Source organism: Scyliorhinus canicula, chromosome 1, assembly GCF_902713615.1.
Source record: "Scyliorhinus canicula chromosome 1, sScyCan1.1, whole genome shotgun sequence".
In the NCBI taxonomy this organism is placed as follows: Eukaryota; Metazoa; Chordata; class Chondrichthyes; order Carcharhiniformes; family Scyliorhinidae; genus Scyliorhinus; species Scyliorhinus canicula.
The window spans coordinates 258,956,358-258,970,959 of record NC_052146.1 but is presented as its reverse complement, the minus strand read 5'-3'; the positions used below and the strand labels follow the sequence as shown (position 1 = coordinate 258,970,959).

Genomic DNA, 14,602 nt, shown 5'->3' with positions numbered 1-14,602 from the left:
TAGAATTTTCTGTAGTGGTGCAGTTGGCAACGGATCCCCAAAGTTTATGGCTGCTGCTAAGTTGCTGCTGGCAACTTAGATTGAATTTTCCTATCGATTGAATCTGATTTAACCTGAATGTAAGGATCAATGTGAAGAGAAACAGCTGAATAAAATTTAAACAGTGGAATCTCGGTGATACTGGTGAAGGGTCTTATTAAAGCGTGGGGCAGGGGTCGTTGGAAGCAAATCTTTCTCTGGGGTGAGTCTCGGTAGGTGGCCAGCATCGCCACTTCTTTGATTTAATTTTAAAAATCAGGCGTCTGGGAAGTTTCCAGCATTTTCCTTCTCACAGGCGAGCATGGAAATTCTGTACTGATGAAGGGGGCACTGAAAATAAAGAAACATAAATCTTCCACACATCAATGAGTACGACATATGACAGTCACCCAGAGACATAAGGAAACAATTCTGTGACAAATTAGGGGCAGTGTAGATCTCAGTATCAATTGGATTGAGTCAAACCAATCTGATTCTGTGGGACCATGCAGAAAGAGCAAGGAACTGGGATGAATTATATAGCTCTTTCACAGAACTGGCACGGATGTGATGGGCCCAATGGTCTTCTGTGGTGCGTAATACTCTTCTAAGATTAATGCTTTTGTGAAGGAAAGAGCCCTCTCAGCTGCCGCCTAGGTTTCTAAGGCTGGAATTTTACCAGCCCTTTGGCGATGGGCTGGGAGGTGGAAAGCCGAGGAAGGTGTTGGGCTGCTCTTGAAGTCTTTGCATCACCATGCCATTTTTCCAACAATGGGAAAGTTGGCAGATCGGTCGCCTGCTGTGAGTTCAATTGAAGTACTTAAATGATGAATTAAGGGCCATTTCCCATCTCCACGGACATTTTGTCAGTGTCGGGGTTGGGGGTGGGGGTTGGGGTTGTGGGTGGGGAACCCACCCCTATGCTGGCCCAGTGAAGCCTGACAGCTTCTCAGCAGGTGGCGGAGGAGGTGGCACTCCATGATCCATGGAGGGTCCCATGGCAGCAATGGCAGTGAGAAGCCACCCACCCACTGACCACTGGGTTCTGCCAGCTTGGTCCCAGCATCCTGCAACACCCTTTTGGAGGTTGGCCAACCATTGCAGCGTCCTCTCCTTGCAGCTGTGGCCTCCACAATAGCCGCCCTAGTGAGGGCACTGCCGCGGCTACTGAGTTGTCAGCCTCTTAATTAGCCACATGACTTCCTGGGTCCCATCAACAATTGGAGTAGGTTCACCTCCTGTTTTAGCCCCAACGATGGAATTTTAGCCTTCCCAGTAAAATTTGGCCCAAGTATTTAAACAGCTCACAAACATAGTCTCCTATCAGGTATGACACTCAAAAAAGAGAATCCTATAAACTGCAACTAATTCTCTCCCAGGCTCCACCAACTATTTTTTCCATTCCAAGTTGCCCAGTTTTGAGATTCTATTTCCTTTGAAGCAAAATGCCTTCAACACAGCCTTTTAATATCCTTCCAGTGTTATCTTTTAATCAGTTTGAAATGTACCCCCCAGATGATGTTATATTTTGGTGTTGCTTTCAATGGTATTTATGTATGTTCCCAACATCTGTTTTTACTTGTGTGCTTTTCTAAACTAGCCTTGATTACTAAATGGGATGGCTTAAAAAGACTTTAAAACAGAAGTACATACAAATCAAGATTTAAGAGGGATATAAATAAAGCACACACCTTATTTAGAGGGATACTGTTACTAATAGGATAGTCCTGTGCTATTTAATGAGTGCACAGTGTGATTTTGCACTGTGAATGCATTAATGTTGTATCGTGAAGTCTTAACCGTCTCCCACCCATGTTTTGGTAGTATCTAAGTTTAAGCAACCCCTCCCACATCCTTCCCAGTCCCAAGGATTTTCTCATTCAGTGTTCTTTTCCCCCTACCCTGCTCTTCTGAAAACTTTGAATCCTTATTTGTGTATCTATCTGTGGGCATCTCCCACCTTCTGGCATCTCACCCAAGTGCTATTTTTCACGTGGGGGGAAGGGGGGGAGTTTCTCCTCAGTAAGTACTGACAGGTCTATTCCATATTGGAGCCATCACAGTCAAGTCCAACTTTGTCCTCAACTAGGATCGGCACACCCATGCATGACTTGCAGTTGTCACTGAGTGGTCATCAGGTGCAGGGCCTTAGATTATTTCTTCCTCCCTCATCCTGTGGCACTGAGGCCGATGGCAGTCTCTTACTGCTGTACTCAGCACAGAGCTGCGACAGGACCTGCATGGATTAGCCATCCTCTGAACCACTGCCAGTTGCATTGTATCAGAAAATAAATTAAGTAGAGACTGATGGGGTGAATAAATGATAAATGAGCAGTTGTAAAAGTAAGTATAGGGCAACAATGCATTTAAATGAAACTGGCTTTCACCATCTGTGCAATAGAACACGGGTCCAGTTAAATTAATGAAGGTGAAATTTGGTTGATTCTAAAAATTATTTGTAACTATAAAGTTACGGCGTGTTAATCATTCTGCTCCCATCTTTTGCATCACCAACACCTACAATGACACTCTGTTGTCGTTGTCAACACAAATCTAGCTAGCCAATAGAGCTGATTGAACTGACCTTTCTCCACCATTTTTCTGCAGTCTCACCCTCATCAAGGGATGTAGCCTCCTCTGAACAAATGAGCTTGGTGATAGCCAACATGGCCAAGCCAAGTCGTGCCATGGACCAGAATTTCAGTGCTCTGGTCCTTCCCTCACTGGGGACACACTGGGCATTTCGTGACTATATGGTACTGTGTTTTGTGATGCTTACAATACGTTATTGTGCTAAATTTAAGTTGTGTCATTATGAACGTTAAAATAACATAGAACTATAAAAGTTAACTGTCTGTTAAAAAATGCTATTTTCCTCTCTATGCACACTGTAATGTTATGCCAAGGTATGTTTTAAAACAAGCCCGTTTTAAATAAAACCAGTAAGTCTTTTGAAGCAGCAATATTTTTCATCAAAACAGATGCTTGTTTTGAAAGCATTACACTTTGCTGTAGCCAACACATATTTGAAACATTAAAAACAACTATGGTGATGATGGACAGAGCCACACAGCTGCAAATGAGGTCATCCACCAGTTACATACAGTGGAAGTGATAGTTATGTGTGCAATGTCAACCAAGTAAAAATTCCTGTTCGAAAATCTAAAGCTGAACACAAATGGTTCATCACACTATAACGCTTAGCAACTGAAATCCTTGAGTCTTTGCTCCTTTTAACAAAAAGGACAACTTTTTTTTAGTTCTGAATGAAAACGGGGACTGCTTTCATTGCCTGTCGGTTTTGCAACATTTATCATTGTTTCTAGGAGTACAAGCAACGAGGCTGGATATTGTTGCTTCAGAAGATCTGAGGCATAATTGAACTTTCTGTTGAAGTTTGTTTTGTTCTCACATTTTTAATGTAATTATGCTTCATTTTGTCCAGATGTTGGCAGCATGTCAGAGATCACAATTTGTATATGCTGAGTGATTTCACAAAGAGATCTCATCCTTCATGGATCATCTGACATCTATAGCGCTGCGTATCATTGCCAAATTCATCAAACGATTACCCAGCCTCTTTCAGATAACAAACTATTGTGTGGTGTAACCATTTTCAGAGTTTTCCAAAACATTGCAAATAACTCCCAATTGGCCTTCAGAAGTATTCAGTAAAGCTTTTGTAAAAGTAGTCATGAGCGCTCCAAAGCCTCAAAGTGACTGTGATATTACTGTACACATGCTCAGTGCATCTGTAGGATAATTTCTGCCACAGCACCTCAGTTGAAACAATGAACAGGAGACAGTCATGAAAATTCCGTGACCATTCAGAGGTAGCAAATCGTCAGTTCGAGTCTCCCAGGTCGACCTCTGAAAAATGAATTCATTCATGGAATGTGGGTTTTGCTGGTGAGGCCTACATTTATTGCCCAACCCTAATTGTCATAGAATCATATCACACAATCCCTACAGTACAAAGCGAGGCCATTCGATCCATCGAGTCTGCACCGGCCCTTGGAAAGAAAACCCTACTTAAGCCTACACCTTTACCCTATCCCAATTCTCCTTGAGAAGGTGGGAGTGAGTCGTCTTCTAGAACTGTTGTGTTGTACATATACCTGCAGTGCTGTCAGAGAGTTCAAATATTCTGTCTCAGTGATAATGAAAGATAGACAATATATTTCCAAGTTCAAATAATGTGCAACCTGAATAAAAACTTGCAGCTGGTGGTATTCCCGCTTGTCCTTTTAGGTGATAGAGGTCGCAGCTTTGGGAGGGGCTGTGGAGAAAGCTTGTTGAGTTACAGCAGCACATCTTGTGGATGGCACAACCTGCTGCCATTATGCATCGGTGATGGTGGGAGTGAATGTTTAAGATGGAGTCATTATTGTGTAGAAGGAGGCTATTTATACCATCACCTTCATACTTGCTCTCTGTAGAGCAATTTCATCGGTCCCAAAATCCTTAGCCCTTCAAGTTAATTTCTCTCAAGAGCCTATCTCCTTTTGAAATCTTTCATCGCCTGTTTCCACCATCCTCATAGGCACAGAGTTCTAGGTTCTGTTATGATCTCCATAGAAATTCAAACTTCCAGTTAATAACTCAATGGATGACACTACAATACTTCTACTGTAACAAACAGGCAAAATGACTACTGACTTAACACAACTAAAAAAAAAAATATTATTAAGTATTTGTTACACTACCCTTTAAGTAGACAGTAAATTCTAATAATTATTACCTTTATTAGCGTCTATAAAATTTCCTCTGTAAAATTAACACTGCAATGAAGTTACTGTGAAAATCCCCAAGTCACCACACTCCGGCGCCTGTTCAGGTACACTGAGGGCCAATTCAAAATGTCCATTTCACCGAACAACATGGACTCGATTCTGCCTTATTGAAACTATGTCCCTACACTGGCGTAAAAACGGTGGGGTTTTACTCCTGTAATTCAAGCAAAAAAGTTAAATGAATTCCAAGCCCTGCAGGGGGCTAGCAGGGACCCGGAGTGAATTTCGCAGCTTTTGCTGCAGATACGGGCCCTCGTGCTCCATGGCGGACTCGGAGTGTGGAGCCAGACTGAAGAAAGAGACCCCCCCCCCGGATCGGCTGCGTGTCCGAGCCTCAACCCCCGCACAGTCATGCCCCGTCAGCCTATAAGGCCTCCCCAGTCTCCGATCCGCCCGCCCCCGACCTCGTGGGTATTCCAACCGGCTATAGCAGGTTAGTTCCATGCTGTTGGGAACTCTGCCGGTCAGGAGCGGAGGATTGCTGAGAGGGCCTCTGTCAATGGCCCCTCGGTGGTGTGGAGTGCTCCACGGTAACACCAGTTTTCAGTGCCCGGAGAATCATCGAACTGGCGGCGGGCCCGATTATGGCATCATACTGGATTCTCTGCCTAGCACCGGCTGCAATTTCGGCGTTGGGCTGCGGAGAATCCAGTCCCTTGTCTTTCGTGATATTTGGGATGAAACCGGTGCACCCGGATGAAACCCGCGCAAGAGAACATACAGACTCCACACAGATAGAGACCTGAGCCGGGAATTGAACCCGGATCCTTGGTGCTGTGAAGCGACAGTGCGAACCACTGTGCTACCCTGCAGTCTGGAAATAGCTCTTGAGGCTTTAGTTCCACTCCTTTCCTTCCCCTGGGTGGCACAACGGTTAGCGCTGCTGACCTTCCTTCCTTCCTTCCCTCCTTCCCTCCTTCCTCCTTTCCTCCCTCCCTCCCTCTCTCTCTCTCTTTCTTTCTTTGTTTCTTTGTTTCTTTGTTTCTTTGTTTTTTCTTCCTGTCTTCCTGGAAACTTTAAACTCTAGCACTGTGTTTCACAGTGTGAGTTTTCCTGGGGACGATTCCCCCTAGCTAAAGCTAGGCAAATCTTCCAGCCTCATTTTAGATCCTCACAAATTTGGGGCTTTCCAAATAAATCGTGAATATCATCTTACTACCTTTCAATGTTCTCTCTCTATAAGATGCTGATAGACTAATCGCATCTGAGAGTTTTCAGAGATATCTTAGAAACTCTTTTTTGCTCAAAACACATCTCCATGGCAATATGAATCATATGGGCCTTGTATCCCGGTAGAAATACTTAGTAGTTATTCTGGTTACCCCAAATCTATTTTATCTGCGCATAAATAGACAATTTAAAGCCCAATTGTTTTCAATTCAACCTTCTCAACACATTTCTGGGACTTTGGAGATTCACAGTCAATTCACTGTTGCCATTGTTGCCAAGGGTAAACACCTTGCACCTTCTTCCCAATAAACCAATTTGAGCTTCTTTTAATCTCCAGCCATCAAACCATCCATGTTTACTGTCAGGCAGACTTCAGAGCAGAAGGGGAAAATGCTGGAAAACCTCATCAAGTCTGGCAGCATCTGCAGGGAGAGAAAAGAGCTAAAGTTTCGAGTCCGATGACTCTTTGTCAAAGCTTTGACAAAGAGTCATCGGACTCGAAACGTTAGCTCTTTTCTCTCCCTACAGATGCTGCCAGACTTGCTGAGATTTTCCAGCATTTTCCCTTTCGTTTCAGATTCCAGCATCCGCAGTAATTTGCTTTTATCCAGACTTCAGAGCAGGTCATATGATTCCCTTTATTTTACTACTGTCTCAAAAGGTAGCAATCTTAATAATAATTGCAACATTGCCGTTTGCTGTGTAAGATGTTCTTTCTCAAAACCCCCTGCCTCTCTTGCTGGAAACCTTAAATCTGTGTCTCCTCTCCTAGATCTCATACCATCAGCAAATAAGAGCAGGTTTTCTTTGTCTGCCTTATCTAAACTTTTCATAATCTTGCACACGGCTATTGAATCTCCCCTTAACTTTCTTTGCTCCCAGGAGAATAACCCTATCTTCTCCAACCTAAGCTTGTAGCTAAAATCCCTTGCCTCAAGTTGGTGGATGCGGTGCTGATGAAAGCCTTTCATGCTTTATGCTTTTGGACCCACTGCGCAATGAGGCATGGAGACTTCAGTTCTGAGGGCTTCCCAGACTGCTGCCTGAAGACCTCCCTCCTTTGAGCTGGTGGCCTTCTCATATGGTTGGGTTGGGGGGGGGGGGGGGGGGGAGTGGTCTGGGAGGGGGTGGTGAGGGGGCAGAGGGGGGTGTTGGTGGTGGCTGCTGCTATGCTGCCAAATAAATGCCAACAAGGGCAGCACGGTGGCATTGTGGATAGCATAATTGCTTCACAGCTCCAGGGTCCCAGGTTCTATTCCGGCTTGGGTCACTGTCTGTGTGGAGTCTGCACATCCTCCCCGTGTCTGCGTGGGTTTCCTCCGGGTGCTCCGGTTTCCTCCCACAGTCCAAAGATGTGTAGGTTGGGTGGATTGGCCATGATAAATTGCCCTTGGTGTCCAAAATTCTATGATAATCTACGATTAACCTCGGACAAAAGTTCGGCACAACATCGTGGGCCGAAGAGCCTGTTCTGTGCTGTATTTTTCTATATCTATATTTCTCTAAGGCTGGAAAGTCACTCTTCTTGAGGCCTCATCTTTTTAAATTGGCGGAACAGGGAACTGACCCGCTTCCCAGGCCACAACCTGGCAAAGTATTTTGGATGATGGAATATGGTGGGGAGCCGTCCTAATGTGGTTCTCTTCTATTTACCTGCCACGCCCCACTTCCAAGCTCTATCCTGGTTCTGGTTGAAAAGAAAATCAGCCTAGTCGGCTTAATGCCTGTGACAGGCAGGCAGAAAGTCACGGAGCATGGGTTAATATGGAATATCGCAAGCAGGATATGTGGGTGGCTTGTTGAGCTCAATCATTTCTACTACTAATAGTTTGTTCATTAACCACTCCCCTGGCAATCCGCTATCAGCATAGAGATGTGGAAAACTTGGGGAAAGCTATGTTAATTTAAACTTATAAAGAAGATGGTACATTTCTTCCTACGCAATATCTATGGTTTATCAGTGACTCCCTGTAGGCTGTGGAACACCTTTGAGCAACTTAATTGAAGTTCTTCCAAATACTATATGAAGGCCATCCATGCTGGTAACTCAACTGTAATTCTAAACAGACCACAGGACTTTTAACAGTGGTTTGATATCCATAAAATGGAAGGCTGTGTTCCCAGTAGGATAATAACTGTATTTTAGAATGAATAGCCTTCAACAGAGCATGGTTTTATTTATGTGAATTTACAAGATTGTCTCTTCTAAGAATACGGCGAGATTATTTATTGTAGCAAGGATTGTTACAGTAAAACTTTCCAAGTTGTTGCACACTATACTCCAACAATCCCTGTCTGACATATTTTGCTCTTCCTTTGTTTGACCAACCATCTGGGCCACACCTGTGGACCATGAGATGTGCCCAACGATTTATATTGTCCTACCCAACTTGAATATCACCATATGAATCAAGCAGAACTTTGTTCTTTGGGATACTATCATCCGTTTTGTTGAAGAAGCTAACATTAAACTATTCCCCTCTGATTGCCTCCACCCCACTCCCCCGTCAGTCGTTGTGGGTTATATTTCAGGCAGTGGCTTAGCAGGTGACCAAGTTTAACAACCTTCTCCCAGGCTTACATCAGTGATGAGTTGTGAAGCAGTGACTGGTGGAAACACCAAAGTATTTGGGTCTTTGGGTTAAGCCACTCGGCACCACCTCCACGCAATGATATTTGAGATTGAGAAAACAACTGACAGGTTTGAAATGTTGGCCTTTTACGGTCTGGCTCCTAGTTTTAATTGTTGTAGAAATGCTTTTGCTGCTGCAATTCATGCACATTTATCATTAACAGTCCACTTATACAGAAGAGCCTCCTGTTACCGTTAATTTGTGCGAGTCATTAGCATATCGCTGCTAGAGGCGTACTGCAGCATTTCAAGATGAATCAGAGGAAATGATTCTGACACAAGTTCATGCCTCATTTCTCATCCTCTTCCTTCTGCATTGGCTTTCAACCAACATGACCTGGAACCCCCTCCCAAAATTTCCCCTCCCTCCTGAGTTGCTAAAGTCTATGAAAGATTTTTCCTTGACTATATTTGACCTATTTGTCGTCTTTCCTCTTGGTAGCCATCTAATCTCTGATTTGTAACATGCCCTAAAATGTCTTTCTAATGTTCAAATCACAACATAAATGTTTTTTTTACAGCTTGATAGTTATTGAGAAGGTGAGAGTAAAGTTAGAGAGAGGCTGGTTAGTAAGCATGGTTCAAGGGACCTTAAAAAACGCCCAAAGACAGGAGATATGCAGTATGATGGCGAAGCTGAGGAAAGGTGCAGCATAGTGACTGAAGGGACAGCCACCAAAGTTCTTTGCATCGAAGTGGGCTGGTATTGGCGGAGTGAAGGTCGTGCACAGGAATACATGGCTGGAGGACGTTGCAGAAGAAGGGAGAGGAAGGCCATTAGAGATATTAGAAAGTTGAGTCTTTGGGGTGCGGGAAGCCAATGGAGCTTGGTCAGGACGGATGGTTAAGGGGGTGTAGACCAATATTGAGGTGATTAGTTAGGACATCAACAGGTGGATATGGGCAAAAGTAGAGGAGGTGATAATCAGGAGGTGAATAAAGCTCTTGTGGTGACAATGATGGGCTGGAAGCTTGGCTTGGGATTAAGGCACTAAAACTGTGACTTGTATTCAGGGCGGATATGGAGTAGATAGGAAAGTGAATAACAAGCCTCCTGCAGTATAGGCAATTGTGATTTAAGCCCATGCATTGACTAAATGGACGGCGACATCGTTGAGATTTGAGGCACCATGGTGGCACAGTGGTTAGCACTGCTGCCTTCCAGTGCCAGGGACTTGGGTTCAATTCTGGCCTCTTTACCTTTTCGGGCTGGTTAGCTCAGTTGGTAAGAGCGTGGTACTAATAACGCCAAGGTAGCGTGTTCGATCCCCGTACGGGCCATTAGCTTTCATTCAGCTGGTTCCATGGTGTAGTGGTTATCACGTCTGCTTTACACGCAGAAGGTCCTGGGTTCGAGCCCCAGTGAAATCATTGCGTGGGCAGCACGGTAGCATAGTGGTTAGCATCAATGCTTCACAGCTCCAGGGTCCCAGGTTTGGTTCCCGGCTGGGTCACTGTCTGTGTGGAGTCTGCACGTCCTCCCCGTGTGTGAGTGGGTTTCCTCCGGGTGCTCCGGTTTCCTCCCACAGTCCAAAGGTGTGCGGGTTAGGTGGATTGGCCATGCTAAATTGTCCGTAGTGTCCTAAAAAGTCAGGTTAAGGGGGAGTTGTTGGGTTACGGGTATAGGGTGGATACGTGAGTTTGAGTAGGGTGATCATTGCTCGGCACAACATCGAGGGCCGAAGGGCCTGTTCTGTGCTGTACTGTTCTAAATTGGTTAGGTGACTGTCTGTGTGGAGTTTACACTTTCTCCCAGTGTCTGCATGGGTTTCCTTTAGGTGCTCCGGTTTCCTCCCACAATCTAAAGAAGTGCAGATTAGGTTGATTGGCCATTCTAAATTGCCCCTTGGTGTCCTGGGCTGTGCAGGTTAGGTGGGGGTTACAGGGATCGGGTGGGTCCAGATAGGGTGCCATTTCAGAGGATTGGTGCAGACCTGATGGGCTGAATGGCCTCCTTCTGCACTGTAGGGTTTCTATGGAACCAAGGATCTCCTGTTGACACATGCTTTAACCAATTAAGCCATAGTGCCGAGTAGCCTGATCAGTATTTTATCATCAGTAGCAGGACGAGGTCCTTAGGTGGACATTAATTGGCCACTTAAAGCACTCAATTGGCCTCTGGGTGGGAAAGCCATCCTTGGCTTTTCCTGCCTCTATCTTAATTAAGGGGAGTCAGGTGCATTCCATCCTTTCCCTTCTTTTCCAATTCCCAGGCTTCCAGCCCCTTTTCAGCCAGTTAGATGGGGGTCAGATGAATTCAATCCTTTCTTGACAGAAAGTGACTCTGGGCATTGTGGAGTTTTGTCCACAGAATGTTTAGGACACATCAGTAATCTGGGAGTTGTAATCTGCCAGCTAGGCTAGCCACTTTGTTTAGTTAGACTAACTCTGCTGTTTAGAGCAGATCATTTTAATCATTCTGTTGAAAATTGGCTCACATCTTTTGTGTATCAGAAATCCCAACACCAAATCTTCGGCTCACCGAGGAGACATGATTGTGACTGAAATAATTTTCAGAAGCATCGGACCTCTTTCAATTGGTTGCCCTTCTGCTATTTTGCATTGGCTGCTGTTTGCTGACTTATCATTTTCATTCGTTGTTTTCTGTATTATGGTTGGTGGCTTCATTTCTACTTTCTGTTTGCTTGTTGGCTCATAGTTGCAACCATCTGAGCTGTGATTTGTTGCTGCTTTATGAATATGATGTTTGAGCGAAGCAGATGCAAGTATAACACAGCGATTTGCATTTACTCCAGTCTGATCCCTTCAGTGTGATGATTATATTGCCGATTAGATGCAAGATCTGTAGTTTACATTTATAAACACAAAAATAAGATTAAAAATATGCCTCCGAACCATTGCTGTGCTACTAATCCTCTATTAAATGTATTAAGAAATGCACATTACTGGTGTAAGGAAAGCAGTAAAGGGAATAACTTTTCCCAATGCAAAGCACGAGTAGAAAGTTTGAATTAATTCCAGAATAATGTGATGTAAATAGAAATATTCCCAAATAGTAAACATCATGGCCGGAATTCTCTGGCCGTTGCGATTCACGTTTCCCGGCGGCAGCGCACTCACGCCCCCGGGGCTCCCAGCAGTGTGGGGTGGTTATAATGGGAAACCCATTGACAAGCGGTGGGTAGATAGAATCCTATCGCCAGTGAATGGCGCCGCTGGGAAACACGAGGCGGGGGAACTGGTACTTCCCACCCCCTGGTTCGGATTTCCATCAAGATGTGGGGGAATTGGGAGTGTGTGTTTTCCTGATTTTGCATTCCCGCCTTGTCCTGGCAATGCTGACGGGTAAAATTTAATCTCCTGGAGGGTGGGCTGACCTGGAGGTGGGCTGACCTGGAGTTGGGCTGGCGGAGACAGAGGTGGCACACTTGAGATGGAGATAAAGGTGGGCTGTGCGAAGACCGCCAGGTTAAAAGGCCAACTTTCGTTCACAGAAACATTGTTCCAGTTCTACATATCAGCGTAATGCCCCTTCCCTCACCCCTCCCCTTAACTTTCCCATCAAACTTCATCAGCCTTCTACCACTCACTATTTAACCTTTCACCCCCTAACCCCTTCCGCTCTTCATTACCCTTTCACCCCCTTGACCATATCTCCTTTAGCCCCCTCATTTCCTTTAGTCCTAATCCTCTATAGGGTGGCACAGTGGTTAGCACTGCTGCCTCACAGCGCCAGGCACCCAACTTCAATTCCAGCTTCAGGTTACTGTCTGTGTGGAGTTTGCACTTTCTCACCGTGTATGCGCGGGCTTCCTCTGGATGCCGAGTCGACCGCTATGCTCGGGCACAACACTGGCAGCAGAATTGCGGTTCTTGACTGTGCACTGGCAGGAGGATGCTAATGGATGCACCAGAGTCATCGGGCCCTTGAAATTCTCCAGGCCTCGGGGCTGGGAATCACATGAGCGGGATTCACTACAGCTATCACCAAATGTGAACCTGACATGGTGGACCTCGCGTTGGGCCAAGGGGATAATTCCTTATGAGAACAGTTGTGACCTGTGTTTAAATCCCTCAGATCCTTTAGCTGCAAGCCATTCATTCTTTTCTCCTGGTGGGCTGTGATTGACGGCTTTCACAAATCAGCTGTGAGCCATTTCATTCACCTTCTTCACTCTTGCCACAATGATTACAAGCATCAACCGTAACAAAGAGAGTTAGAACAAAGAGAACAAAGAACAATACAGCATACAAACAGGCCCTTCGGTCCTCCAAGTCTGTATAGGTCATGATACCACTCTTGGCTAAAACCCTCAGCACTTCCTATCCTATCCATGTATTTGTCGAGATGCCTTTTGAACACCGTTAATGTATCTGCTTCTGCAACCTCCCCTGGCAACGTGTTCCAGGCACTCAGCACCCTCTGTGTAAAAGATCTGCCTTGCACATCTCTCCTAAACTTTGCCCCATGGACCTTAAACCTATGCCCTTTGGGGATTGACCCCTCCACCCTGGGAAAGAGTGCCTGCCCATCCACTCTATCCATGCCTCTCATAATCCTGTCGACCTCTATCAGGTCGCCCCTCAGCCTCCGCCGTTCTACTGAAAACAGTCCAAGTCTATTCAGCCTCTCCACATAGCTAACACCCTCCAGATCAGGCAACATCCTGGTAAACCTCCTCTGCACCCTCTCCAAAGCCTCCACTCCTTCTGGTAGTGTGGTGACCAGAATTGTATGCAATATTCCAAGTGCGGCATTACCAAGGTTTTATACAACTGTAACGTGACTTGCCAATGTTTACACTCGATGCCCTGTCCAATGAAGGCAAGCAACCCCTGTATGCTTACTTCACTGTCTTTTCCACTAGTATTGCCACTTTCTAAGATCTGTGGACCTACATGTCCAGATCTCTCTGACTTTCTATATTCCTAAGCGCTTTGCCATTGATGGTATATTTCCCCTCTATGTTAGGCCTACCAAAATGTATTTCATCACATTTGTCTGGATTAAACTCCATTTGCCATTTCTCTGCCCAAGACTCTAACCTATCTATGTCCTGCTGTATCCTCTTACAATCCTCAGCACTGTCTGCCACTCCACCATCCTTGGTGCCATCTGCAAACTTTTTGTATACTACAAACAACAGAGGCCCCAGCACAGATCCCTGTGGAACACCACTAGTCACAACCTTCCATTCAGAAAAACACCCTTCTACTGCTACCCTTTGCCTTCTGTGTTCTGCATCCATCTGAATAACCCAAGTTATTCTCTTTCAGAATCTTTACACACCACGTCTGAATTTAATGCCAGAAACAGTATGCAGTTATCAATTGGGGGAAATGTGGAATTGTTAAAAAAATGCGGAATTGTTAAAAATGCGTCACTTCTGATCCCGTGTGACTTCATCTTTTGTATCAGTCTGCAATGAGGCACCTGAAAAGGCTTTGAAAAAAGGCCATGTAAACAACATCCACTGCCCTCCCCTCATTAATCATCTTTGTCACCTCCTCAAAAAACTCAATCAAGTTAGTGAGGCACGACCTCCCCTGATATGCTGCCTGGGCATATCAGGCACTAGTAAAGGCAAGGACGCACCTTTGCACCTTTGTGCGGATGTCTGGCATATACCAGCCAGATCTCTACTCAACTCTTGGAAAGACCCCGATCAAAGGTGTTCAGGGCGACTGTCACCTTCACAGCCATTGACAGCGGCTGTCCTGCTCCATACCCCTGTGGTTCCAGGTGTGACATCACATGGCACAGATGGCATGTTTCGTCCATCAGGTCCTCGAAGGACAGGCGCTGTCAGGATGATTGGGCCTGATGTGGCACCTCCTTCACACCTCCCCCTCGGCCTGTTGGACGTCTGGCTCCCCAGCCTCACTGACTGGCATCAGCTCCTCTGCGGAAGGCTCCTTTTGTGCAGGCTCATCCCTGAGCAGTGCCTGTGCTGCAGCCACAATGCATCTGCAAGGGCAGCTGCAGCCAGGTAGAATGCAAGCATTCCGGGCTGTAGTTCGAAATTCA

The 14,602-nt window shown here is 45.5% G+C and overlaps 2 non-coding genes across 2 annotated transcripts; both read left to right on the top strand.

Annotated features, from left to right (window-relative positions):
- The first annotated feature begins 9,820 nt into the window (after positions 1 to 9,820).
- On the top strand, positions 9,821 to 9,894 carry trnai-aau. The gene has a single exon. It is a non-coding gene; the product is annotated as a tRNA-Ile (tRNA).
- A 17-nt stretch (positions 9,895 to 9,911) lies between these two features.
- trnav-uac lies at positions 9,912 to 9,984 on the top strand. Its single transcript has one exon. It is a non-coding gene; the product is annotated as a tRNA-Val (tRNA).
- Positions 9,985 to 14,602: the final 4,618 nt, after the last annotated feature.